Consider the following 25,690-nt stretch of genomic DNA (forward strand, 5'->3'; position numbering starts at 1 on the left):
TACAGACTGCCATTTGAATGCAGAATGGTGAACTACTGGTGCTGTTTCTTTTCCACAAAGAAAACTTTATTATACTACCATCACAGACTGTGATACCCTGAAACAAATACAAATACTCAGAATACCATTTACCCAAAGATTTTTGAACATTTTACAGATGTGTCTAAGTACTGTCATTTTATAGAGGACAAGGCACAAAAAGGAATATTGTGCTCTTAAATAAGAGAATCTCAGAGAAAGTCAGTGGCAGAAGCTAGGGATATAAACCCCAGTTCTTCCAACTGTCATGCCACTGCTCTGTCTACATCTGCATGCCCAAAAGACTGATGAAAAAGGCAGCTACCTGAGTTAAAAATAACTTCCAATTAGCAAGGCAGTAATGAAGACAGAAGCCCTATGGAAACCGAATGAGCCAGAGTCTTATTCAAGGCAGAACTAGACTCTAAACTGAGAAATTGAACGTTGTAAGGCCAGCTTAACATTCTGCTCAAATCAAGTGAAATTGAGTTTTCTAAGACAACAATTTTGGTCTGGAGAACAGTGTTAGAAGCACTGATACTACAAAGCAAAAGATCTCTTCTATTAGTCAAACTGATATAGCTGAAGAGAGCAGGTACAGAAGACGTCCAGATTTCAAAAAGACAGAGAACGACCTTCAGAACAACTTCAAGTTGAGAGAATGTGCTCTGATTTCATCTGGGCTATGTTAATTAATATGAGGTAGCTGAAAACCTGTGGAACAGAGAAAGATTTTTTCAAGGAAGATGGGAAAAGTTAAAATGCCTTTGTTATTCAAGGAGAGCAAAACAGACAATTACTATTTACCTGCGACATACCGAAGATTCAAAGGAGTGGGAAAGTTTATGCCATTCCACAGAACTCCTCTTTTGAGGCCATGATAGGCTGCATAATCCCATACTTATAGACCCAGATTTGTCTTCTGAAGGTTCCTTTAGGCCCACCTTGGTTAAAACTCTGACTAATCAGTTTCTCTTGACACCTTGTTTGCCTGAAAGAATAGATCGGTTAGGTCTTTTCTCATTTGTAGATGTGAGTTCATTTGGGTGCTTAGCAGTTGTTTGCTTTCCCTCCCTTTACTCCAATAAGAACATTTGGTGAACCGTATTGAGCACACTACATTCTGGTGTGTGAATATGTAAGACCCACAGATTTTGTTTATTTTAGTGGGGAGGAGAGCAAATATTTACCATAGGATGGTGAAGATTCATTGGCAAGCTTTGCATTTGTTGCTGTGCAGAGTCTGGTACTTACTTGATGCAAATTCACCTACAAAAATTTGGCTCTGATCATGAACTTGATGGTAGGGGATTATTAGATAGCTAGGGAAGAAGGTCAGAGCGAAATCTCTTCCACATACATTTTCCACTATAGCTGGTAATGTTTAACCGTTTTCTGCATAGATTGCAAGGCACAATGCTACACCACTACAGGGACTTTTCTTCATGTATTGCAGCAAGTTCTTGCATGATACTCAAAGATTTTACCATTTCTCTAGAGGAATAGTGTTCTGAGGTATATATTTTGAAAGATTAGTATCAAATGCACTCTTCTTGCAGATGCAGTGATATCTAAAGGCTAAACAGTACACATTTTATTGTATATTGCAGGTGGTCACTGGTTTTAAAACAGATACTAGTTCTGTCTTCCTTCTTCAATACATGCAGTTTGTGCACTGCCATTTGTTATTGAGATGGATGTTTAGGAATTTTATACTGATGAAGAAATGTATAATGAAAAAGCTAACTGCAGCAGAGCTCTGGACAGCTAGAATTCTGCAATTTGCTTTATATCTTTATCTTCACTTAATCTATCTTTCCAATGAAAACTGCACCAGAATTACCAGTTTTCTTTGACATGTACAGCTGGCATCAGTTGCCATCACATACTCAAGTTACCGTTGGTGCACAGTCGTTTTATCAACACAACCTCAAAATCAGTTCCCCAACAGCAGGCTGTTAAAACACAAATTTCCATATAGTAGGATGAAGGGTTAAAAAGTATTATTCAAAGCTACACGATCTCTTCCATTCCATTACTCATAATGATACTTTGGACGTTGAGAATTTACAAACATGAATCATGTTTAGCCAACTGTTGCCTCTGAACTAAATTTCCATGTTGACTACTTTTACAGTATTTTTATAGTAACCATTATAATGTCAAAAATGTCTCAGATACCTTAATTGATTCTAAGCAATTCTGAGGGCATAAGTTACCTTTTAATTTTGAACATCAGGGAGCTGAGGTACAGACTCAGCGACAAGCACAGAGTTGCTGAGGAACATTTGTGAATATCTAGCAGAAGGGGGTGCTAACACAACCTCTGGAAGAGGTGGCTCCTTCAAAAATCAGGGCTGACTCAAGTCATTTTTTAGGCTCACAAAGGAAAACCAAGTATTTTGAAGACATACAAAACTAGTGAAACAGCATTAAAATGCAAAGCAAAGGTGGGAAGACAGAACTGGACAAGCAAGGGGGGGACAGGAAAAAAACTGCAGCCAGAAGGAGATAGGGAGCAGGCACCAAGAAAAGAACACACTAGAGAGCAAAACAAACCTCCTAGCACATGCTGAAAGCTCAGAGAGATTAAAAACAGGGAAGGCAGTAACCAGAAGAGGTAGGAAGAGGGCACTGCATACAGCGGCAATGAAGAACTCCAACCCATCTCCTCATGGGAAGGGGAAATGAAAAAATGTGCTTTGCTGCTCTAAGCTTCCTCCATGCAAAGCCACGCAAATTTTACATTAATGACATTTTTTATGCTATGATTCAGAAGAAAACTAAAGAAAGTCAAAAGGTACTTCCTTTAAATAGCACTGCTAAGCTATAGCTGCTAACCAGAGCATGATGGCAAGCCAGCTCCTCTCTGAACAAGATCAGCAATGCACAGTCTGAACACATTCTCAGTGCGCTGCTTCTCCTCAATGTATTCATACACAAGCTCACCCAATCTCATTCCTGACTTCAAAAACAAGTTTATAGGGAACAAGTGTTTCAAAAATGAAATCTAGATAAATTTATGCAAGGACAGCTTGACTGCTTGTCATAGTTTTCCCCATTAAATTGTCTCAAGGAAAACTTGCTTTCCAGAGGAATTAGGAACACACTAGGGCATGAAACCGCCCCATGAGAAAAACAGTAATTCCAACACTTTATTGCATTACAAATAGAGACACCACTATGAACTATGCCCAAGACGTCATAACCACCAAGTATACAACACAATCCCTACAAGATAACTGAAAGTATAACTAAAGTGTAAAATATATTCCAGCAGCTGCTCCCACCAAATGACAAGTACTCCAGTGCAAATCTGCAAACCAGAAACCAGCGAACTACAGAACATCTGAGCTGCACTGTACTCCCCCACCCCCAAAAAAAAGAAAATAAAAAGGTATTTGCAGAGAACAGTAAATTGTTCTTGTACAGTGCTTCCGTTAAAAAGAAAGTTCCTAATCCTGTTAATCATGATTATAACTTCACGTGTTGTGTTATGTAATGTAAATACATTTGGCAAATCTATCTGAATCCCCAGCTTCGACTGCAACATTATTATTCTAGTTACAGGAAGATGCTCATCTTTTACAAGTAAAATGACAACTTTTTAAAGCAATCTGGTAACTCCAAGAATGAGCTGGAGGACTGCAATGTCATCCCACCTGATTTAGCGTCCTTTCATTATACAGACATCAACTTTGAGAACTAATTATTATTATTAACAAAAGTCTAAAGCATTCAACAAATTCCCTCTTTGTCTTAACCATACACCCAGAAAAAAAAATACTATTTGCTCATTTAAACAAATTCTTAGGAAGTAATTCAAGAAATAAAATATGGTCACTTAATTCAATCAAAGGCTATGCTTAAGTCATGTGTGTTAATCACTTAATAAAACAAACCAGACCATCAATAATAGAAAAGAATTTTTTTGAAGACTAACACACTTTCCATTCAGAACTGAGTACCTACTTGATATGTTTCCTTACAGCTACAATACAAATACCTTCTTACTTTACACACAGGTTCCACGAAAAACAGCCTTCAGAAAGTCAGTCTTGCCTTTTCTTGTTTCAGGTGGTTCACTATACTGAGCCACCTAGCAAGAAAAGCAACAGGAGAGGTACACAGTCTCTTGATTTTTAAGTTGCTGAACTCAAGGCAGAGAACTGCATTGCTCTTTTCCCCGCACACTTTCCTTCTCCACAAAAAACTTTTTATTGTGCTTTAACAGAAGGTCAATGGCTATCACTTCTCTACTCTAGCACAATGGTGAATTGAAACAAGAACCCATAGCTGTTTGGACCGACAAAGCAACCAGTATGTCTAAGCCAATAAAGCGATTTGTTCATTAAAGCTACTAATAAAGCAACCTTTTGTTAGTCTATGAAACATCAGAAACCTCATAGAATGCATTTAAACTACGCTTTCTTAAAATCACCAACTCAAAAGTTCTAAAATCTGTTAACTTCTCCACTTCCTTAAACTGGTAATAAAAAACCTTAGCATTGACTTTTTAAAAGACAGTAAGTAAAATGCAAACTTTCATGCCTATTCATCAACAGAAAAGTTTGGGGTTCTTGGAGAAGGTATCCCCCTTCCAAAAGCTCAAATTTATCATATTAATGACTTATGCGAAACTTCCTGTGCAACACTGATAACCTATAATAAAGACAGCACCATAATTCTGTACAACAACAACAAGTCATTCAATGGATGCACTCAGTTTGGACCCAAAGATTCATTTGGACTTGACAAACAAAAGAAATGAGAAGAGCTGTAGTGAGCAAAGATCAAAAATGCTGTTAAGTACTCATGTCCATTGCTTTCAATTAAACTGAAGCAGACAAAGTTTGAACTTAATTCCCCAGTGCTCAGTGCTGTTGTATGTGGTTTTTTGTAACTATTCTTGATAACCAGCTTTAACATGACTATGGCCACAAACTTCCTCCAAGAACGATCAGTATTTTTGCCCTAAGAACTTTAGCTGTACAGTATCAGCAATCCTTGAAAGAATTAAAATGAAGTCTCCTCCCTTACTCACAATTTCTAAACTTGCTTCGTTAACAAGTCAGCTCCATTGTTCTGCGATTAGAGACTGGGGGGGGAGGCATCTTTCCATCCAGTCACCATCAGCTAGGCAAAAAAGCCAGGCAGATATAGTTCCTCTTACCACTATATTTAGAAACTGTGAAAGACATTTTTACCAGCAGTAACATACAAGTATTGTAGCTGCATAACACTTAACAGAGACAAAGCAAAACAAGATCTGAGGAGAAAAACGCATGTATATGCACTCTATTACTCATATTTAACAGTGCAATACCCCTTGTCCTAGTGGCAAGCCACTGTAGAAGCAGTCTGAAATCATTCTTCTGCTACCATTTCTCATCTGCTTCTTTTTGTTAAGCATAGTGCTAATTACTGGGGTTTTTTTATATACAGAACTACCCCAGCAAAAATAAGTAAGTTTCATATTTATTACTGCAATTTCCCAGGGACAAGATTCCCATTTGTTACACTGGGTGTAGCATTTGAATTCTCAGCAAAAGTTATTGTAACAGAAAGACAGTAAAATATTTGTCCCCACTCAAGAGATATTTACAATTAGCCAGGGTTCCGTCCTTTGCTATTCAGAAAAAATAATCTGTATTTATAAAATAAACAAATCTGCTATCTAGGACAGTGATAGCATCCCTCCCCCTACACTGTCACTCTCACTATCAAGCCATGAGATTATATCCTCCTTCTGGAATTAAGTGCTTATTCTAACAATAACACTTCAATAGCATGTGAAACTTTTCAATTAAACAGTTGTCAAGCAGCCTGATAAGGCACTGAAAGACAACTGATAGCTGAAACAAGAGTCAAAAAACAAGTTTTGCAGTCTTCCTACCTACTGCCAAACAAACTAGTTAGTCAATGAGTAGTCAACTACCATCACATTTCATAGCAAAAACAGACAGATAATTTTACTTAATTGTAAAGTTTCAACCATCTTCTAAGGTTTTCACTTAAAACTTTTCTTGGACTTTGGAGGTTTTTTTGCCTACTATTGCACCACTGAAATGTGCTAGCAAAGAAAACAGCACTCCAATAGCCATTGCAAAGACACTGATTCTTAAGAGAGTTACACAACGCTTTCCCTATACCCTCCTTGAGAGCGAATAAACATGACTTCTAAACAGCGATTAAAAAAAATTTAAACATAATGTTTTCCTAATTAAGTTCTGAATTCACATTTTGCTAATTCTCTCTGCCCATACCTGACCAAATCTTTCAACAATTTTACAGTCAAATGTTCATTTAGGCTTAAGAAGATTCATACAAGAATGCAACCTCCATAACACAATATGCTGCCTGATAGTTGTGATCAAGTGCTCTTTTCAGTTTGCTTAACTTGCAAAATTAATCCTCTGCTTCAGTTCAATTCTACTCCTCTCACAGTACAAAGTCAATGGAATTTATGTTCCTAAATGACTTAAGCGTGCTTGAAAAATCCTGCTCTTCCGAGATTAACTTCTTGCTCTTCCGAATAAGTAAATGCAAGCTTGGACTACTAAAAAGTTCCTGGTACTTTTTAGATTGTGTTATCAATGAAAAACTGACAATCAGTTTTGTTCTGAGGCAACAAAAGTACATCACTAAGAAGTTTGACAAATTTACATTTGTAGCTACTGATGCAGCAAACATTTATGCAGACGCTTCGCTTTCTACAGGTATTCTTATGACCAGCTTTAAGTGTATACTCCAGCGACTGCAGGACCAGACCTGGATTACATTTATCTCTCTTCACCTGTACTCTACAGGAACTGATACGATAGCCTATCATACTAGTGGCAACAGAAAATTAACCACTGAGTTAAAATGCATCACAAATAGTATATTCAGAATTGTCTTTATGATAGCAATCAGTTTGACCAAAAAAAAAAAATCTATTATTATTTAAAATCAGCTTTTAAAGAAACACTTTTAAGTTACAAGCCATTAACACCTTAATAAGACCTCAAGATGTAGCTTGCAGAATCTATTTCTTCCACATTTATCTTCTACAAATCACCCAGTTAAAGGCTTTAGAGGTTTACAGAAAACCAATAAGCACTAAATTTACTTTTCTTCACAAAAGTCCTCATATATATGATGATAATTAAAAAATGGAAGTTGACAATGCACTATCAACATAGCAGATGAAAAGACAACTTCAATTACAAGAGCTGAATTTTTGTTTGCTTTGCCTGGTTGCAACAGTTGTAGTATTAACATAGGAAACTTGCTATTTATCATTTCAGAAAGATCATAGTGTTTCTTTATTATTATTTTTTTATGATCCATATCATCATGACACTGAAACTTAACAGTTGCTAAGCTGATGTTTTAACCATGTTAAAAGATGGCCACGGGAACAGCTATACAGGAATTGCCATTTCCTGGAGACACAGATGAGACACCCTTTAGTAGCCATCATTTCCACAGGGTCAAGCAATTCTTCAGTAAACATCCCCCCTATAGCCTAAACTTTAGTTGCTATTCCTAGGGTTGACTTCAATCCTGAAGCACTAAGCACTGGTGCCCAAACAGCACCTCTCCTTTTCAAAAAAAAAAAAAAAAAAAATTTTAAAAAAATCAAGCAGTTAATGAAGAAATATCTGTCTTCTTACAGATGTGCACTGTTTCAGCAAAAATTGCTTAAGTATAGAAGAACTGGCACCTGAAAAATGGTGTCTTTCGGACCAAAGAGCCCAATTTCAAGGGACTATGCCAGAGGCAAGTGACATGAAAAGCAAAGGATAGTAACTGACTGACTGTTCATTGCCCCTTCCAACACAAACACTAGACAGCAGCTAATGAAGCTAGTAGGAGCCACCTTCAAAACATGTGTGACTCTTCAGGCAATAGCAAGTAGATCTGTGGAATTTGTTGCAAAAGGATGCAACGGAGATGAAAAATTTACATGGGTTCAAGGAGAAACTGGACAAGTTCACAAAGATAAATCATTCACGAGTTTCTGAATAAACAGAAACAATCTCTAGCTCAGAGATTCCGTGAGCTGAAAGTAGCTGGAGAGCAAGCATGGAAACACAAGTATCTAACACTTGTTATGGATGTTCCCCATGCATCCATCCACTAACAAATGTTTTTGAGATGGCTCGTGAAGAATTAGGGAACTTCTGGGTTCCTGTAGACAATTTTTTCTTTTGTGCCTGCTATCAGACACAGGATAGTAGGCTAGAAAGAACATCAGTGTGATCCAGTGTGGCAATTCTTCTGTTTTAAAATTCATTAATAAAAACATTTTAAAACAGAACATTCCAATTAAAATATAGTAGTACTTTAATGTTTGGCTCCCCCTCCCAAAACTGCCAGCTTGATAAAATACATTAAATCCAAATGTTTTAATGAGCTTGACTTTTCATTCAAAATATTAGTTAAGAAGTTATTACACCTCTACTGGAATAACATTACTAATTATTCTCCACCAAAACATCTACAGCAGTTTCATAGCTTTGCCTCCTATACCCTGTGTCTGTGCAAAATCTTAGTGGGCAGCAGAATGGTCTACTACCAAACAGTCCTGGCTGCCATTTTTCTCCTCAGAAAAGCTAACTCACTCACTCCGGGTTGGGTTTCCTAAAAAGGGATACAAAAAAAGAGATGGAAGAACAAGTCACAGGCGTCAGCCTGTTCACTAATTAGGGAGACCTCTATACTCCTGTTTGTTCCCTCTCCACTGCACATCTCACATGTGATGTGTTTCTGTCCTCTGAATTCAAGACCTCCTAGATCCTAAATTCAAAGTCTAAGAAAGACTACCTGAGCACATGTGTTTCTCAGCTGCCTGCGCTCCACTACACAATTTGGGGAGAGGTACAGAGCTAACAAACCTAAACCATTAACACTTCATTTGGAGAAAATCTGGTACTTTTGCATTTTTCTGATTTTATTTGCAGAAAGCAGAACTGGGTTATGTCAGAGGAGAGAGAGAAAAAAAATAATTTGTAAATATTAAAAAACTACATTAACCTCCTACTAAAAATATCTAATACTAAAATGTGAGAAAACACAGTACTTACCTACATTTAAAAGAGCCAGTAAATATGATTTAGTGTGTTACAAACAAACAAGGCTTTCATGCATCAGCAAACTAGCTGAAATGATTGTTTAGAGAATACTACTGTAAAATGTACGCAGGTTGATAGAGAATATACACAGCATGGTTTCTGGAAAGGAAACTATGGGTTTTTTAGGCTAGTGACTTTTATAACAACAACAGTTAACTAAGGAGAAACTGCTGAAAAACTGACTTTCAAAAAGCCTCCCCCAAAGTCTCAAGAGGCTATTAAGTAAAATAAATCTTGGTATTTGGGGAAAACATTATTTGCATTTAGATACCAGCAACAAAGCATCAAAAGAAAAAGCAGCAAGTGGTCTGTTAACTTCCAGAAAAGGGTTAACAGCAGAAGGCCAGGGTTCTGTACTAGAACTACTTCACATATTCCCTAATGGTCCAGAAAGCAAAAAGTGGCAAAACTCACTCATGAAAATTATTAAGGTTAAGACAAGAGAAGGAACTGTAAGAATTTCAGGTAGTCTAACCAAGCTAGATAAAAAGGGAAACGCATGACAGACAAAGAGAACAATCAACAAGGTATTGCAAGTCAAGGTGAGTAACTTTATGGATTTTAACAACAAATTCAGAGACACACACATTCACTCCGGATAGTCCATTGACAAATGGTATTCAGTAAAAAAAAAAGTTATGATGTATATAAAATGTTTTGGAGAATATTACAATTGGTACATTACAAACTGAATACAGCATTCCAAGTAGGCACTTTGCAAATATACAGCACTCCAACTAGGCACACAATGTAAAAAAAATGGTTTGAAACACTAATTAAACTAAAACAGTTTCAAAAAAGGTGAAAGTTGACGAGAGTCATCTTAAAGGGGATGCCAAAAAGCATCAGAAAGATCAGGTATGTTAACTGTAACTGAGATATGCAGAATAAACACAGGAAAAGGTATAGGTGAAAAAACTAATAACTTGGGAGTTCAACTGGAGTTTTATAACAACAAGAATACATTCAACTAAACTACTGGAATAAACCATCACAAATAACATAAGACATTACTACAAAATTCATGATTAATACAAGACAATACATTTCCATACAATTGCTCAGATCCCCAAAATTGGTCTAAAAAAAGAAAAAAAAAAGAAAAAAAAATCACTTAAACTACAACCTAACGTATTATTAAAAAGGATTACATGTTTTATTAAATGGCATAGTAAGCTGTAACAACAGTTAAGACCGATCTTGAAGAATAGTGAACTACTAGAAGTTTTATACATGAAACTTTCCACTGGCACTGCACAACTCTCCAGAAAGTGATTCTGAAAAGAAAGACAAAAAGAGATACATGTGTCCTATAATGAAATCCTAATTCTTTTCTGGAGATGGCAACTCACAGGCAGAGAGAATAGCACAAGAGTTGAACTCCCAGCTCTACAATCAGAATACTTGAATATGATTTTTTTTTTTTTCCTCTTTGGCAGCAGCCAGCAAGCATACACACAGCTCTGCAATAGTCACAGCACATGCTGCCTTTAGCCCAGCTAGCAAACTAAAAAAGGCTTGGTAGGTTATATGGGGAGTAGCATAGTAGTCAGGCTGCAGGATCTGAACACGTTGTGATAAGGGAAGTCACAGAAGATAACAGGACAGTAACGGGGACTCTCTTACTGCAGTGGTGGGATACAGCAGCAGACAGAGGATACAAATCCACAGGAAACTACTTTTTTTTAGCTCTGCAGCTCATAGAACAATTTGTTTCCCTTGTGTTTTACAGATTTGAATACTAATATTTCTGCACACTGTAGCTTTGATCACTGTGTTAAATGTAGCTCTACTGAATAAAAGGATTAGTTTGTCCAGATTGGCACAGCTATGACTGTGATATGAAGAGAACTCCAGGGAAAAACCTTTGAAGATCAAGTGCATGCTCAGTTTTGTAGGTTGAATTGGCAGTAGTAGCTGAAGGTGTTTTTTGTCATGCATATAGTTTACAGTATGACACATACAACAATAATTCTGCACTTTAGTATACAGATTATAAGCATTTTTAGATTACTTAAATTTGTCTTGCTGTTGAAAGGCATAATCCCACTCTCCCCTTACCCAAAAGGCTAAGAAGTCAGGCAGCACCAGCACTCATGTTGCTTCACAACCAGCTGGATCTGAGAAGTGGACAGACAGCACAACCACAAAAGCCAAAAAGGGATGGGCAGGGGGAGCAAGATCAGCCCTTTTGGTTGCAGCACATACTCCACACTGGCTTCAGCAGATCATCAAACCTCAACCGTGAGGCTTCAGGGCACTTAAGCTGATCTAATGGCCGGCCAGTGCCCAAAGGGTTCACTACCAGCTGTGCATCCCCTGTGCCTACTCTAAAGCACATCCCACGTCATCCTGAGCCAACTCAATTTGATTTTTAGTTCCCTTCTCACTTAAACGTAGGGAACTAAAAAGGTAGAAAACCAGCAGCACAAAATTAATTACCAAAAAGTCAGATTAAACCAATAGCTAGCACAGGGAGATGTTGCAGGTGGGAGAAGCTGTTTGGAACCATTCCTTTCAGCAGCAACTAAGCAGGTCAAATGCAATATGAAATGACAACCCCATAAAGGACAAGTGAGTATAACATCTCAGGAACGCTCAATCTTTGCAAAATTCTAAAAGATTTTGTGAAGGAAGGGTAAATTGTTTCAATTTTAACTTTCTCATTTTTAATCTTTGCGAAGTCATGCCTAACCTATGCAATCAATTTTGTTCCCACCACACTGCAGTGTAAACAAACAATAGGAATGAGGAGGACCAAAACGTTAACATTTCTTTTGTGCCACCAAACAAGCTTTTGTTTTTCCAGTCATTCCCAGCACCCCTTCGAAAGGTTCCCACAGTCCATGTAAACAACACGCAAGCTGAGCAGGATGACTGTACGTACCTCCTACATAGGCAGCCAGGAACCACAGCAAGTAGCTCCCCTAACTAGACAGCCACACATCCACCCCATGACATGGGACACCACCCACCTCTACCCTTCAAACAAAAAAATCCTGCCTGTGCTCCTGACTCATACGAAGTATTATCTAGTGCTCCCGCCACGCACAGCCAAACATCAGTAATGGCTGAGCTGAAGTTTGACCCTTGGTTATTTCAGTATCAGCCCACTTCTTTTCTGTTGCATATCAGGAATTACTTGATTTCAAAATAGTCAAGCATAACAGTATTCAAAGGACAAATAACAACAAAAAAAATCTGCAAGATTTACCATGGCAATAAGCTATAAAGCTGGGAATACAACACAAAACCTGAAATGAAGAAACAGTATGTCCTGGAAACAAATCAAATATAACCGTGAATGTCAAAGTTGTTTTGCTACAGCAAGCCGTGTCTAAGAACCACCCTAGTTTTAGTGCACTCTCAGGTATGTAAAATTTTCAAAATTAATTTAAACATCTAGACAAGCTAAGAAACTGCCATTATGGAGATAATCAGGGTCGTTAACACAAACACACTTCTGTATTACAGGTTTGAAAAATGGAAAGTTCAGACACCTGTCTATTAGAGCCCACGTAAGATATTCTTAGTAGAACCTATTTCACACACATTATCTTCCCTGAAGACATATAATGTCAAAACATAGTTAGAATTACTACTGTGTTACTAAGGGGTTACCAAAGCCTGCATGCTACTCTTGCCTTGTTTCACAAACCCGAAGCAGCCATTCAGGACCGCATGCCGCACAGCTGGTAGTGCAGAGCAAGTCCAGGGCAAGACAAAGTCCAGCCAGCTGGAAGTCAAGCAGTGACTAAGCCTAGCTCTTAACCAGACCGGAGACAGCACAGTCAGAATCCACCTGCCACCACCAATAACGCAACTAACACACCATGAAAGCGGAGGGGTACAACTGCCCCCTTCTACCAAAGGCTTGTCACAAGGGTGTGCATCTGCCCCCCTCTCGGCTACACAGAGAAGTTTAAACGTGCACCAGGTGGGCAGTCAGGGGTGGGGGGAAGCATCACAGGTTGAATCATTTTCTCCCTCCCCCAGGACTCTTGCAACAAGTAGTAAATTAGGAGAAAAGCAATTCCCAAACACAGTGCCCCAAACAAACTTATTATTTCAAAATCCATCTTACTGGAATATGCTATAGGGCCTGCTATCTAGGTATGCAGAGAAAGAAACAGTGTCAAAAGTTTCCTGGCAAAGAAAAATACACAGCAACTTTGCCTTAGAATGATTTAAAGGATGCTGAAGATGCCCTCAAGATCCATAAAAACTGTCACTATTGTACTCTGCAGTAAAGAAAAAAGTTACCTGACATTGCAGTGATCCACCCACTCACAGAAATGCCACAGATCTGAAGACATATTCATCAGCTCTGGCAACAACATATGAAACCACCACAGCAGAACTCAGAAACAAACGTTACAAATAAGTTAGAAGCGGGTATCTCCAGGATCGCAGTTTCAGGGCTCTTTTCTATTGCGCTAGATGATCTCTTGCTTTGAGCATCATTGCATGAATTAAAACAAAATGACAAGATATAAACAGCAAGAGATGTAGGCGCTCCCGGCAAACTGCAGGTTTACTGACCACCTGACCCAAGCTCAGGGCCACAAGTAAGACTGCTTAGCAAAGACACAGCATTTGGTAAAGCAAAGGTGTAGACATCCTGTCATCAACAGAGATTCAAAACCATGCTAAGCTACGTGGGACCACACTTGCCACAAAAGATGAGTAACATTTCTTCAGAGGCCTGAATCCACAGTTGTAGTTTTGGTTATCATTACTAAGTGGTTATGGCCTTGAACACTGAAGAAAATACTCTTTTAAAAACTAACCTTATTAGGCAACGGAGAAGTCAACAAAAGCATGTACCCACTACTGTCAGGTCTAGCAAAGAAATGCTAGATTTTGCAGCTACTGCAATAGCTAGTGAGCAACTTCGCAGGCATGAACTATGCTACAATGCTGAAAGGCTTGCACTCGCCAGGGAACATACTGAGCAGTTTACCCTCCTAAAAAGGGAAGTTGGGAAAAAGCTTGAAACCTTTTCTTCCCCACTGGCTTTGGCTTAAGGCGTTTTGGGCTTGTCAATCATGTAGTAAGACAAGTAGCTTGTCCTGCAGTAGCCTGTTCACTTCTGAAAACATTGTGACTGTTTTCTTTCCTGCAGATATATAAGGACACACGTTCTATCCTATAAAGCATATCACATATTTTACATGAAGAGAACAACATCCTTTCACATGCAGTTTGTAATACAGCAAACTCCCTGCGAGTGTAGGCAGATCCTGCATGCTACAGCAGATCTAAACATAAAGTTTCACCTTAAAGAAAACATGATAGACTTTATCCTGAAAAACATGTGCTCCAGAAGTATTCACCAGCACCTGCAAGAACACAGAGCCACTGTGTGCACCAAGGACATTATGCTGTCAAAGAGGGCAGAGTCAAGCAGATACTGTCAACAGCACACACCCTGGGTTTGCAGTTCCTGCCCTTCAGAAATTCAAAGCAATTGCCACAACTTACAACAACACAAAGCCACAGCTAAGTAACCCTGAGTCTGCGTGACCAAGTTTGGGAGTACTTCAATCCATCAAAAAGAGCCCCCAACACTCCATGTGCAGTCAGTTCTCCACCACCACCCTTAAGCTGTTTGATAATCCCGGCAAGGGAACACACAGGGGAAGTCTCTGGTAACCTGTATCATGTCAAGGTCTCCTCCCACGTTCCTAGCCACCCAGAGCAACATTTCTAAAGGAAAAAGTGCTGAAGAGGGAGAATGAAAAGCTTTGACATCAGACCAAAAGGCTGAGGAACTGGAGAAGGGAGCATAGGAACAAGCATAACTATTATCCCAGAATAAGTTCAGGTTTCTAATTTTCAAATAGAGACCCATGTGTAAAGAGGGAGACCAGGGAAGGGAAAGAATGAATCCATGATTATGACCCAGGATACTGCAGTGGCAAGACTCATCAATCGAGGTTTATGAAGACTTTAGGGGTAACTATTGCAACTCCTCCTCCCTCAGTGTCCCCTTCTCCACAGCTCCAGCTCCACAAGGCCAGGTCTCACCACAGCACACGCACACCTCTCAGCTCCACCTGTGGGCAGCTCTCCTGCCTTGGTAGAGGCAAATCTTGTGCTTGGAAAGTGTTGCTTCAGCAGTACACCCTGCCCTCTGAGTACACCTCACCTCAGCCTGCCTGCACTGAAGAGCTCCTAGACTTCTCAGTGCTGCTTCTCCACAGAGAAGCAACAGGCAGCTCAAGCCATCCATATTACTGAAAGGTTTTCAAGAAAGCAAGCACTTCAAAACATTCACATTTTGGACAACTTATAGTAGACGGTCTTTAAACAGGAAGCATTACTTAACTCCCTCAAAGCTGTCCCTCCACTGTAAGCAGCCATCCAATTTCAGGTCACAAGACAAACTAAATGCACCTGGACCAGCTTAGCCATCCACTACCTACTATAGGCTTCCCTGATACTGTAGCTGCTAGAAAGCAGTCTTGTGTGACCAGAAACACAGACCAAGCAATTTCAAGAAACACATTACCTTCCCCCTGCAACATCCCAATGACCACATGCCCACGTGACATCTAGGGCACATCGAAATGTTAATCGGTATCATAACAATGTATTTGGGTTACAAAATCCAAACAGCATTCTCAACCTTTTGTGAGACTATTAAAGGGAAATTGCTTTTCTTTTTTTAGATAGAATCTGAGGTGAATAGCATTGCAAAGTGTATTGTACTGGTACAACTCTAAATTACAGACAAAACCAAAACCAGCACATACAATTAAAACATGCTTCTCCACTTTAGGGCCCTATTTGTGGTTGGTCAAAAAACTAGACAAATTTTACTAGTTTGTAGTGCAACAGCCACCACTGATCAAGTTGGAGGGATTTAGGAGTGGGGAAAAAAAGAGCTGTTTGAGAGCAAATCTTGCTCTTGTAGCTACTTGTGAGCATGCACCTGCTGAAACCATCACATCAGAATTGTACCAACAAAACAGCACACACCAACACTCCTCATCCTCCAGCGCAAAGCCAACCGTCTTGGCTCAAGATGCAGGCAAAGCTTATCTGAGCTAAGCAAGCTAGTTTTGGACAATAAGGACTATTTCACACACTTCCTCTTTCCAGCCAAGCTGTGGGTGCTGTATTCACTAGCCAATGGTAACATCTTCAGTTGCCCCAGCAAATGGGAAAAGACGTCTGCTGGTATATCCACATGAAATTATGGAAAAAATACATTGTTTTGCCCTTGTAAGAATAACTGCAGTTGTTTCAGAAAATACTGAGAAAACAAAATATTGAAGAGCTACTGAATAATAAAGACCTGTCTATTCTGCAAAGGTGAGCAGTCTTGAAAAGATGACAACATAGTTTTTGTCACTGTGAGCACGAACAAGATTGAATGCAGTAATTCCTTTTTATTCTGACATTCCTTACTTTTGAAGTACTTGACCTTACAAACTAAATTATAATACAATATACATGCATTATGTTTCCAAATTTAAATTATTTTGATCAAGCTCTGAAAAGAAATCTGCTATTTCAAAGTAAATATAGAGAAAAAACAAAACAAAACCTACACACACAGTTATTAGACTTTTTTAAGCATAAACTTCAGGAATATGGGCTGCAAGTGGAAGTGCTTACAGACATAAATCATATCCACATTATTGACAAAAAAGGGCAAGGATCTATTAGAAAACACTTAACTGCAATGTATGCATTGATAGCGGATGAACACTGGAGAGGGTGATCAGAACTATTGGTGGAAAGCACTAGGCAGGATTCACAGCATTGCAACACAATAATTGTTTGCATTCCCTCCCCCTGCCCAAGAAATGTTCCTTCATAAGTGAGCTGCAATGCCTCTCGCATTCATTACAGCCAAAAAAGTCTTGCATATGCAAAGCTCTCAAACGAGAAAAGCAAATGCGTACTTTAATATTTAAGTAAGCACCTAATCAAGCCGTGATGTATATTTACTGATTACAGCTGATCAGAGAATGGAGCTAAAAAATGATTACTTTATTATTTCACCCATAATCTATATGAAGTGAAAGCTGGAGAACCATGTTTCATTTCCTATTGAAATGAAGTGAAACTGTGACAGGTGAGAAGTGGACAGTATTCTTACTCACTCCGCACACAGAAATTAGAAGGTATTAAACACAGCTGATGACTCAATACATTCAAAACAAGTCACTAAGCAGTGAATTGCCCACTCTTCCTTCGAAGCCACCAAACATGTTCACCCAAAAGGAAGCCACTAAAGGTTGCCAAACACAGAGAAATGACACGGCCCTAAAGCACACACTGATAGCTACCAGAAGGGTGTTCTGGGACAGGGACTTGTAAGCACATAGTGCTGCCTACAGTCTTTCACAGACATCCGCTGGTGACCACGGAAAGGCACGGGATACTGGGCTAAACTGACCTTTGATTTAAGCCAGAACAGCCTGTGCAATAAGCAGTGGCCATACCATCACAAAGCAAGACCAAGCAGCTTGTTAACAATAAGTTAACTTCTGTGCTTACATGGTTCTAGGTCTTCATCAGACAAATATTTAAAGTCTTTGTAGCCTTTGCTGTCTCAAGAGACTATCTTAAAGTCCGTAGAAGTGATCCTGGTAAACAGATTTTGTCTATCCTGTGAATACATGGAGCATTTCAGTACAGAACCATCCATCAGTTTCCACAAATTCACTACATCACAATACTTTCTGTCACGGAAGAGCATTTTCAAGAGCGATTACACATAATCCTCATCATCTCTTTCAAGAATTACCTGATACACACAGTCCGCATAAGAGAAGGCTGAAGCAGCTCTGCAGATATGGTCTTTATGTTACTTGTATTTCAAATGTAATGTACATAACATAAACAAGCATGTGTTCTTCAGGAAAAGATCCAGAAGATTAAACATGTTCATTAAATACAGCCTGAATTCAAAACATGCTGACCAAAAGATACTTAACTAACTTAGTTTACTTTAAAGACACAGAAGAATAGCATTCCTCTCTGATAACAATGCCAGGCCTAAATCATCACACCCCATTCCTTTCTTTTACGGATTCAGAGACAACAAATTCCGTTGAAGTAATTAACAAAACTTTTGCAAAGTACCGCGTGCGTACATAATGAGGGGAAGTAAAGTTAATTTGTCAGTCTAAGACTCTAAAGATAAAAATGATTTCTTTCCCTAAACTAAAAAGCTACTTATTATACAAGCTTCTCTAACAGTTAACACAAATTAAATTTACATACCTTCTGACAAACATTTCTGTTTCCAGACACCACTGTAATAGTAAATTATGCAGCTTGAACACAGGAACTACATTGATTAGATCTAAGCTGCAATAAGAGGAAAAACTTAAGCCTTGACAAAAATCATTTGAATAATATAAAGCGATGTATGTCCTCGAGATATTTATGAACCTGGAACACCAACAAGAATGTGTAAGTGCCATCGAGAGGCAGAACCAGGCTGCCATTAACAACTGGATGACGACGGAGTGGGAAAGGGCAGATTTGAGTTTGGAACCAGGAAGTGACATAAAAGCAAGTGTAATCACATATCAAAAAAAGGACACAGTGCCTTTTAGCTCCTGTAGATATTAAATACAGCACAGCATTGACCATCTCCTTAACACTACGGCCTGAAGAGAATGCAACTTCCTTTCCTGAACTCCTAGTTCCAGGGCCAAGAAAAGCAGAGTGAACTGAATGGAGAGTTCAACTTCTTTTACGCCCCTTTTTAAAACAGCAGCGATGACAGGGAGCTTAAGATACAGAGATATTTTGGTCTAAAAAAAGTCTTTTCACCTGTCAGCATACTTGGTCTCAAAAAGAAACTGCAAAACATCAGGTACCCCGTCTACCTTTGAACTTCTTACCGATGTCTAGGTTTTCCCCTGAGTTTTCACAGGCTGTCTCTTCCTCCGTAGAGCAGACAAGTACATAGTTGGGAAACAGACTGTACGTACTGTCAAATGCGTAGCACAAGCAAACTAAAGCACAGAGCGAGCACACATTGCTGGAATTCTGGAGTATGGCTTCCCGTTCACATGCATGTATTGTAGACCTTCAGCCACTATATGTTTCTGCGGCATTTGATTTTTCTCTACTTTCAATTCCATCTGGTAAAGAAAACACAGAAGAGCAGGACCCTAGCAACTGACCCACAGGATGTTCACAAGCTGTTTATTCTTCTTTTAATGAAGAACCAGGGAAATTCTATAAGCTTACCCTTCAAAGTCTTTCTAGACTCCTTCCAGGGAGACGTGGAGAGGACTCATGCAGACAACAGTTTTCACACAGAGTTACGATTTCTGGATCTATGTCTGAACACTGCCTCATCAAATAAAAAACATTCAACCTACACTCTTCACTTTTTAGTGCATTCTCTTCATATATGAACTGTCGTATAAATTTAACTCCTGAATAGTACAAGTTAACACTGACAGACATACGTGCTCCTTCCCTGACTAACTACTGCGGTATTTTTCTTCAGTTAAGAGCAAGTTAAGATATTCTATTAAATACAATCTAAGTTTTGCTGTAGTTTTGGCTCAGAGGGAAATTCTGCACGCTGCAGAAATGCTAAAAAGCAAAGCAAAACAAACCCCAAGCAAACAGAGTCCCATTCCCAACAAGACCCATCGTTCCCCAGCCTCAGAGTAAGGTTTAGAGCGAGAGCAAGAGCACTTGCCCGTGCTTCGTGAAGAAGCAACTTCTCCGATAAACAGGAAGAGCCAACGCTACTTCTGGCTTTTAAACTGCATTAAAAAATGCTTTACGTGAAAAAGCAACTCCTTAATAACGTTTTCCTGTGACAACGCCAGCAGCATTTTCCACCCAAGTGTTACGCAAAAGAGCAGGCAGGAGGCAGCCACAGGGTCTATTAGGAGCCACTCGACCCTTTAAAGGAAAAAAAAAAAAAAAGAAAAAAAAACCCCAAAACCACACGGGGCTGGGGGGCGGTTTGAAAACCTCCCGGCTTACGGCACGGCGGCCGTGCCCGTCGCTCCCAGCCTTGCACAACTTTCCGCCCCGGCGGTTCCGCTCGGCTCTGACGGGCCCCGGGGAGGGAGCGGGTCCCGAGCCCTTTAGCCGCCCGCCGCCTTTGTTCGCAGGGGCCGGCGCTCCCGGCCCGCGCCGCGGCGGGTACAAAGGGGGCGGCAGAAGCTGCGGAGGAGACCTCAGCCCTTCCCGGGGGCCGCCGTGGCGGCGGCGCAGCTTCCCCCGTCTCCTCAGCCTGCGGCGGGCGGGAGCCGCTCGCCCGCCCGCCGGGCACCAGACCGTGCGCCGCCGGCAACGTGAGCCGCATGGGAAGCGGCGGCGCCGCGCCCCCCGCCCCGGCCCGGCCCCCGCGTGCTCCGCCGGCGGCGGCCCCGGGGCACCCAGCCCCCCTCCCCCGGCGGCTCCTCCCGCTCACACTCACTTTTCGGGGCGGGCTCCGCTGGGCTCTCCCTCCGCTCCCGGCGCATACGCCTTCCCGCCGGCGGGGCGATGCCGGCGGCGAGGCGGAGCCCCCCTCCCCCGGCGGGAGGGGGCCCGCTGCCCCCTGCCCCGGGGCTGCCGCGGGGGGCCGGGCGGCTTCAGGGGGGCAGGCGGGTCCAGCCCCCCCCACCCCGGGCGGGCTGCGGGCAGGTGGTCCTCGGGGCCGGGCCCCGGGCCCGCTCCCCCCGCCCCGGCTGCGGCTGTCCCGGCGGCTCAGGTGCGCCGCCGCGTCCTCTCACATGGAGCCGCCGCCTCGCCGCCCCTCGCTGCCCCCCGGGCCGGTCCCTGCGCCGCCGCCGGCCGGGAGGCGAGTGGCTCGGGCCGCGGCCCCCGTCCCGCTCTCCCTCTCATGCACCGCGGGCGCCGCCGGGCCCCGGCTCCAGCGGCGGGGGGGGTTGGGGGGGGAGAAGGGGGGAACCGCTAGGGCCCCAGCCGGGCGGCGCGGGGCAGCCGGGCGGCGGGGCTCGGCGCCGCGGCCGCTCCGCTCTCCGGCATGTGGGAGCGGCGGCGCGGGGCGCTGGGCGGCGCGGCGGGGCAGGGCCGGGCCGGGGGGCCGGGCGCGGGCCGGGGGGGGGGGGGGGGGGGCGGCGGGCAGCAGTGCCCCAGGATCCGCTCGTTTCCTGCGGCGCCGGGAGGGGGCGGGGAGGGCGGGCGGGCGAGAGAGCGAGCGCGGCGGCGGCGGCGCGCGCGGATGACAGCCGTATCCCAGCAACAGGCCCCGCCCCGCCCCCGTGCCGGCGCGGGACGATGACGCCGAAGGAGGGCAAGGTGGAGCCGAGCAGGTACCGCCGCGGCTGCACGGTTCAGACCGGGACAAGGGGGCGGTATCACGCGGCGGGGCGGGGCCCGCCCTGCACCGCCCCGCGCGCAGCCGCGGTTGGCGACCTCGGCGCGCCCCGCCCCCTCCCGCGGCGCGGGGCGGGGCAGCTTGTGAGCTCAGCCTGGGAAGGGGGATGGCCAACGCTCGCTCAACCCCCACCCCACCCCCTCCCCGTGACGTCAGGGGCGCGGGGACGGCGCGCAGCCGTTGCCCGCCCGCACGTGCGCGTGCCCCCGCCCCGGCGGCGGGGAGGGGCGGGCGTTGGTGCTGTCATGGCAACGGCCGATGGGAGCCCGCCGCGCCGCTTCCCGGCCGCCCCTGCCTTGTAGCGCTTTGTACCCGCAAACCTGCTCGGCTTTGAGGGCCGGCGGCGAAGGGTGCTGGTCCTGCAGCGGCCGCCGCTGTGCCTCGGCCACGCAGGTGCTCCCGGAGCCTAGGGAGGTCCCTGTCCCCTCTCTGCCTGGCCTTCTCCACGACGACGCCGAGCCCTGGGCGCCTCCGACTCGGTAACCGGGATAATGGTTATGCAGGCCCTGCTCTCCTAAAGATTAAAAAAAAAAAAAAGTAATTACAGGAGCCTCTAACATTTATTACGGCGTTGCGGCCGTTACACAAGAGCTCTGCCAGGGTTCCTTTAGTACGCGATGCAGAAGGTCTGACACTCTTCGCTGAACGCAAGGAAAAAATAAAATACTTAATTGCCGCTCATTAAGTGCGTGGGATGCCTGCTCGCAGCATCCAGCCCGTGCACCGAGAAAAGCTTAGGCCCTGTGGAAAAAAAAAAAAAAAAAAGCAGTATTCGATCGTGTTGCTATCATAAAAGGCGTACGCAAGAGCAAAATCAAGATTACTCGTGTAACTTATGTCTGGCATTTCCTACCTTTTGAGTGCTAATCTTTGCCATGTTAACGCATCTCCCTGGCAGACCGCAGACAGGCGGTAGCTGCCCCTGCCCGGACCCCACGCCAGCTCTGGGCCGGAGGCCGTCTAAAATCTAAATCACCTTAAAAGCCTTCTGAGTGCCCACTAGCTTTTTCCCATCTGCTATTCAGTTTTAATACTGCCTGTTATTCTCCGTCACCTTATGCTTCATGTTTCTCTACCCTTTCCCATAACCTCGTTTACCTGACTTTTCCTGTGTATTAAAAACAGATGTTTGAGCTTACCTGAGTCTCCAAACCTCTCCCCTGTCCCCACTGGGACAACGGAGCAGAGGAGAACTCGCAGGCTTCTGAGCTACAGCCAGGTCCCTTCCTCAGCAGCTGAAGCTCTGCACCTGAGCTGCTGCCCACCTTAGGCTTTTTGTCACAAATTGGCAGGGGGTGCTTTTGCAGACAGCAGCCTCCTTCACCAGCGAGCCCTGCTTCCTCACAGAGCATCACTCACCTTTCCCACAGAATGACAAAGCAGCCCTGTGATAAATACATAGATAAATATGTAAACAGGTAATTAATTTAAACTTTATATTCCTGGAGCAGGCAGGAATTAAGTCTGCATGAGTAATCTAATATTTTCATTTTTGGTAGAGTTAGACTAAAAGAACGACAATGTTATTTTAACATCTGTGTGTGGGGGCACAATTTCTTAAGTTTACAAAAATGCGTGTGCATTTTTTTGCCCTCTACAAAGGAAATAGCAGTGCTAAAACTTTTACATCTACAGTATGGATCTCTGCCCCTTGAGCTAAGAGAATGGAGGTCTCTCCCTCAGACCTTGTTCACGTCAAGGGGTTACTAGTTCCTATTTCTTGGACCTATTGCTTATTCTTCTGGCTTTCCATTTCACTGCGGTGTTCTCCCTCTGCCAGTTGAATAATAGATTTGCACATAGATCAAACATATCTGGGACGCTGATACTGAGTACATATTACTACTTGGGAGTGAAGGAAAAAGTTGGCTGCCTAATCAGTGTAGATCACTGACAATGGCAGATGCATCGCTCAGGAAACAGAAAATCACTACTCTGCCAGTACCGATGATAGTGCCGAGACTGTATGTGGATTTAATGAAAATGTTACGATTTTTTATTAGTCACAGATTAAAATGGTTCAGCGCCTAGTCTTTAATGGAAATGTGGTCATGACTGACTGTACTTCAAACAGTAGGGATAAAAATAGGAATCGTACTGCAGATGAATGCATTGGCAGAACTAAGCAGGGAGATTAACATTGTCGTATGCCAGACTCTAATGCCACCACACATACAGTTTCAATGGAACTTATTTTAAAAATAAAACATAGAACAGTTTTAAGCAGAACCGTATTGTTTTCAACATACAATCCACTGAGAACACACAAAAAAACCCCAAACTTGCCCGAGGTTATTACTGTGCATGAAATAGTGACAGAGCTGGAGAAACAGTTTTTAAGCACTCTATCTGAAGGGATACCTGCTGACTGTCTGGATGTGTTTTCTTCTCATGGTGTTTTTAATCTTGATAGACTGACATCTGTACCAGAAGCTGGTATTAAGCTTAATGGCAAGACTGCAATCTATCATTTTTTTATTACGTTTAAAATGCACGTATAAGAAAAACTGCACTGAAATACATTAAAACTCCCCCACGACCTTGGTAACGGAAAAGATTACATGCTAAAAGGCATAGAAAAATTAGATGATGAGTTGAAAATGGGAGTTAGCCAGGAGAGAGAGAGAGGGCACACACACTAGTAACAAATCTACAACAAAATTGTTATTATAGAGGAAAGCTGACCCTGTACTGTACTATGTCATCTTTAAATTGTCATAAATAATAAGGTGAAATAACCAAACCAAAGGAGCAAATTCAAATACTGAACCACCATTTTTAAATCTAATTAATTTGCCCATTTTTCTGGTTTTATCAGATGTCTATGGTAAATTTTGTAAGTTTGAAGTGCTGTTTGCAGATAAAGGGAAGCATAAAGGATTTATTTGTGTGGGAAAACATGCACCCAAGTGAAATTAATGCTGAAGGAGGCATTCTGTACAAGGTTTAGTCCTTTTTGACTAACGCAATTGAAATTCACATCCTTACTTTTATAAGACTATTTGCACGGAGTGTTTACAGACAGATCTATCCTAAGGGCTTGCAGTGCTGTACATCACACTGCCTGCAGGAATGAGAATGGAAAGTGAGTGCTGTCTCAGGCGGATGTTTCAGCTTCTCTAACCTGCCCATATCCGAGGCTCCACGTATCAGGGTGTGGGATGGGAGAGGCAGACAGCCCACATATTGGGGTCACACATGCAGGGGTCCTGGGCCAGGGAGGGTTGCTGCCTGAGAAACCGACCCTTTAGCAAGATTCCTGTGAGGAGGGGGTCCCACTAGACACAAAGTCCTGGCTTGCAGCGTAGTGCTTACCCATGTTTCGGATCCCCCCTGCCAAAGGCAGGCCAGAGCTGTGGGGAAGCTGTGCTGTTGCACTGCAGGTGTAGGAGGAGGCAGGCAACGGAGCCGGGGGACACGGGATCAGCAGCTGTCTTAATCACAGCGTGTTCTGCTGGGTTGAGAAAAAAAATCTGAGGAGCAGACAAAAGGTAGCACAATGGGCAAGATAAGCAAGTGACAAGGGAGTAGAGCCACACTCTTTGTTGTTAGCGAAATACAGATTGGTTCATCTGTCTCAAACTTAACCCTACTAGCTGTAGCGTGTATGTTGCACATAGGCTGTCAAAACCTTCATACTAAATCTACTAATTCAGACCGCCTGCTGCCACTTCCTAAATGGTATGAAACATCCTATCTATCTGCTACATGTAAGAATATGACAGGCTGCAAGTAAAGAAGCAAAAAGTTCCTTTTTTAATAGGCAACCTTCTTGGCAAAGTCGCGGTTAGTTCTACCTTTAATTCCCAACAAATGAAACTGCTGTTGTAGCTGACCTTGGGAAGGTCATTTTAAATACCCTGCCTGACGGAACTGAAACCTCCTCCCTCCCAACAGCTAGACTTTTTGTTCACTTCTGTTTCCTTGCTATTCTTTTCAAGAATGTTTTTAGACTCACTGGTAAGGCATAATTCACATTCCTCCCACAGTTTTACTGAGTACTGTAAAACTGTGTGCAAGCAAGTTGCACTGGACTCAGACAATAAAATCATGGTTGTAGGTAGAACCTATTGCATTCAAACAAAATATAGAAGATACAACAGAAGTGACAACAAGAAAACAAGAATGAAAATCTTCTTTCATCTTCATTCCTATGGGAAACAGGGCCTCACGGATGTACTGAGCTCCAGCAGAGCTATAACGTAAATTTTCTGTTCCAATAAAAGGA

The 25,690-nt window shown here is 42.6% G+C and overlaps 1 protein-coding gene across 2 annotated transcripts in view; it reads right to left on the reverse strand.

Moving 5' to 3' along the window:
* The window catches only part of FBXW7 (F-box and WD repeat domain containing 7), a 187,195-nt gene extending 166,070 nt beyond the window's left edge, over positions 1–21,125 (reverse strand). Inside the window, exon 1 of one of the 2 annotated variants that reach the window (XM_052777225.1) lies at positions 20,557–21,125. The gene's annotated coding sequence lies outside the window, so the exon portion shown is untranslated. The remainder of the gene's footprint in view (positions 1–20,556) is intronic. The other variant, XM_052777216.1, reaches the window with a different exon arrangement.
* Between the last annotated feature and the right edge of the window lie 4,565 nt (positions 21,126–25,690).

Source organism: Harpia harpyja, chromosome 2 (assembly GCF_026419915.1).
Source record: "Harpia harpyja isolate bHarHar1 chromosome 2, bHarHar1 primary haplotype, whole genome shotgun sequence".
In the NCBI taxonomy this organism is placed as follows: domain Eukaryota; kingdom Metazoa; phylum Chordata; class Aves; order Accipitriformes; family Accipitridae; genus Harpia; species Harpia harpyja.